Here is a 3,692-nt window from a genome sequence, read left to right on the forward strand (position 1 = left end):
TTTCGCGGCAAGATCTCGCCACTTTGGTAAGGCATGGCTCTGGAAGTATGCGCTATGCGCTCAGGAGTGGGGATGACCGGGCCTCTCGCAAGGCTGTGAAACGAGGCGGTGCTGGGCGGTCAGGAGCATGAGTTAGGAGGGAGACCTACCCGGCGCCCAAAGCCGCGCTCGCGCTGCCCCACGCGCTTCTGTCAGTCAGGGAGCTGGGCATGGGGCTGTGCGGTCGTGGGGCCCCGAACCTCCCGAATGATTTGGCTAGAAACTTAGTGTTAAGTGTCATTAAGGCTCTTCATTTTGGAAGTTTTGAGAAAGGAGTATCTACACATTCCTTAGTGCTAATGCTCTCAAGGTTGGGGGACCCAAAGCCTCTACATCTCCCATAATCAGTGTGCAAGGATGAAGGACTTTTAGTGCTTTCCAGAATGCAAGATTGTACAGGAAAAGCGCTTTAAAAGTAGAAGAGGGCTATTCAAATGGTAGCGAGCTGTAGGTAACAATGTAAAGTCAAAATTCTGATTCATCTTATGTACAGTGATTTAACATAGAAATGTTTGATTGCAGGATGTTTCCAAGTTGACGCCACTTTCACATGAAGTTATCAGCAGACAAGCCACAATTAATATAGGTGAGATAAGAATAACTTGGAGATTTGATTGATTTCCAGCAAATAATTTTAATCTTTGCCTTTGTGTAAGTACCTGAATTACATGAAGATGCAGATATTCGAGAAATAGACGTTGAGCTCTCGGGAGCAATGCATCTGCTAGATTTTTGGTGGGAGGCCCCTGTTGCCTATGTCTAGCTTATAGACTAGGTGAGAAGAAAAGGTAGAGACTTAAAGAAAACTTTTAATAGCATAAGGTGATATGTAGTCATCTAGTAAAGAAGAGGGGAAATGTGATTGTACTTGCCACACAAGGATGTTGCAAGAGCAGAGTTTGTGAAAGTTTGTTTGATATGTGCATAAGCTATAATTAGGGTGGTTTTTTTTTCCCCCTTAATTGGCACCTGGAACTTTGGAGGAGAAGTTATGTTGACTGAGTGTAAATTTGGGGTATTTGAGAGTCTGTACAAAAACAGTAAAACCTCCTTAAAAGTAAGGCTCTACCTTGAGATTCTTAAAAAAGTTGTAAGATACGTACTAGCCTTAATAGCATTACTATAATCATACCTGAGTTTTTTTCGTGTTTCCATGGATTCCTTTTTTGTGTGTCAGGGCTCTTCATACTTACTTCGCTCTGAAAATGCTGAAAAGTTCCTTGATATACAAAGTTTCATGCATTTTTTTACAAGTGTTTATTTTAAATGAAGGCACTGTTTTCTGTGATTAAAGATAGATAGCTTTTATTATGCTCAGTATGGTTTAAAACAAGGTTGTCACATGGAAAGTTCTCTTCAGTCCTGTATCATCATGAGTTTTTGTAATCAGGGATATGTAGGAGGAAAAATCAGTCACTCTTGGTTTTACAGTGATATTGACAGTGAGTTATGGCTTTGGGTTTTCTACTCTAAAATTGAAAAAATATGTGGTGTAACTGAATGCACTTGAATTAATTTTTTTGTACTTTGTAGGTACAATTGGTCACGTTGCTCATGGGAAATCTACAGTTGTAAAAGCAGTTTCTGGAGTCCACACTGTCCGTTTCAAAAAATGAACTGGAAAGAAATATTACAATCAAACTTGGCTATGCTAATGCTAAGGTGAGCTGTGTACAGTGAAATGAAAAACTCAACTTTAATTGTTGAGTGTGCAGATAACAAATCCAAGTCTTGTCTCATTGAAACTTTTAGATTTATAAACTTGATGACCCAAGTTGTCCTCGGCCAGAATGTTATAGATCCTGTGGAAGTAGCACACCTGATGAGTTTCCTACAGACATTCCAGGGACCAAAGGGAACTTCAAATTAGTCAGGTGACCTTTTTTGACTTAACATTTCATATTTTGTTGTTGTGTGGTTTGTACTTTTTGAGATACTTAATTGAGATGTTAAACAATGAACCTAATTGTTGAATGGCTTTATTTTTCCATTATTTTGTTTTTCTGGTCCATAATGACAGTAATTTGAAAAGTTAAGTATTTAAAACTACCTTAAGACACATATGTGTAAGTGCTCCAAAGGAAAAGTATCACATAAGCAAAATGAGACAGAAACACAGCTCATTGGATTTAAGGGATTCTTTTTGCCAGGTTTCCTAAATTTCTCTTAAACAGTGTTGGTTTTGTGTCTTAGATAAAGGAACAAAGCCATTCTTAATCCCCTCTCTTAAATACAAGGACTTGTAACCCATTTATTTTCTGAATATGATTATATATTCTTTATCAGAGGATACTGATATCCACCTGGTGATGTTTATGGTGATTGGGGATGTCCACAAGGAAGTTGTAGAGCGAGGCAGAGCTGGGACTAGGAAGAGGTGAATGAAACTCAGAGTTTGAGGCGAGGGAGAATGCTTTAAGAAAAAAATCAGGCCTGGTAATCAAGATGAAGATAAGGGCTTCCCAGGTTGCTCAGCAGTAAAGAATCCACTTGCAATGCAGGAGATGCAGGTTCTGTCCCTGGGTGGGAAGAATCTTGGAGAAGAAAATGGCAACCCTGTCCAGTAATCTTGCTTGGGAAATTCCATGAACAGAGCAGCCTATCGGGCTATGGTCCATGACGTCACAAGAGGGAACATGAGTTAGCAAATAAACAACAACAATCAAAGTAAACAGTGTTATTTATTTACTTTTAAATTAAAAATTTTGGGGGGCGTGCCATATGCCTTGTGATCAGGGATCGAGCCTGGGCCCCCTGCAGTGAAAGCTTGGAGTCCTAACCACTGGAATTTAGGAATTTAGGGAATTCCTAAAGTAAAATAAAGAGAGGCTCAAATTACTGTTTTTTTCTTTTCATTATCACTGGATTTTTTGTTTGTTTTGCTTTTGGCATGACATCGTTGCTGATCCTGTTTTCAGTAAGTTTTTCGTAGTTTATTCATCTTGGATTTTCTTGTATAAATTTTTTTTTTTAAGTACTTAAATATTCTTTGTTTTGATTACTGGCTTTTTGGGTATACCCTTAAATTTTGCATGCGTGTTTAGTGCCTCACTTGCCTCACCCTACTTGTGGCCCTTATCAGCAAACTTGTCCTGGAGAGGGCCCAATAATAAGTATTTTCAGCTTTGCAGGTCACAGATTCTCTTTTGAATTACTTATTTCTGCTCTTGTGTTAGGAAAGCAGTCGTGATGTGCATGAGTGGTTATGACAGTGGGGCAGTTTGGTGCCCCTATTTTAGATTATGAGTGTGAGTATACAGCTATTAAAAATAATGGTTCCGAATGAGTAGCATAGTTTTGTTAAGATAGTGCTGCCATCTGTACTTCTGATTGGCATTTCCAGCTTTTCAAGATGCTGGAGAAGTTTTTGGCAAATTTTTTCAGATAGCACTACCCATTCTGTTAACAGTTTTAGCTTTCAAATCAATGACATTCCCAGGTATTTACTTTATACCATATTTTCTTTGATTGGATTTGGGAGTTTGTGTTTCTTCAGTTATTTCTATACATAACTAATTTCATTTGCTTTGTAATGATCTGCAGTGATTTTACTCTTAGCCAATAGGTAATTTTTGTTCTTTCATATTTTATATTTTTCCCTCCAGTTTTATTGAGATATAATCAGCATACAGCACTGTAATAAGCTTTAAGGT

At 38.4% G+C, this 3,692-nt stretch overlaps 1 long non-coding RNA gene across 1 annotated transcript; it reads left to right on the forward strand.

The window, feature by feature from the left end:
- On the forward strand, nucleotides 1–1,619 carry LOC105000042. Its single transcript, XR_826686.1, has 3 exons — nucleotides 1–26; nucleotides 562–625; nucleotides 1,573–1,619. It is a non-coding gene; the product is annotated as an uncharacterized LOC105000042 (long non-coding RNA).
- The last annotated feature ends 2,073 nt before the right edge of the window (nucleotides 1,620–3,692 follow it).

This window comes from Bison bison, unplaced genomic scaffold, assembly GCF_000754665.1.
Source record: "Bison bison bison isolate TAMUID 2011002044 unplaced genomic scaffold, Bison_UMD1.0 scf7180017854066, whole genome shotgun sequence".
NCBI classification, from domain to species: Eukaryota; Metazoa; Chordata; class Mammalia; order Artiodactyla; family Bovidae; genus Bison; species Bison bison.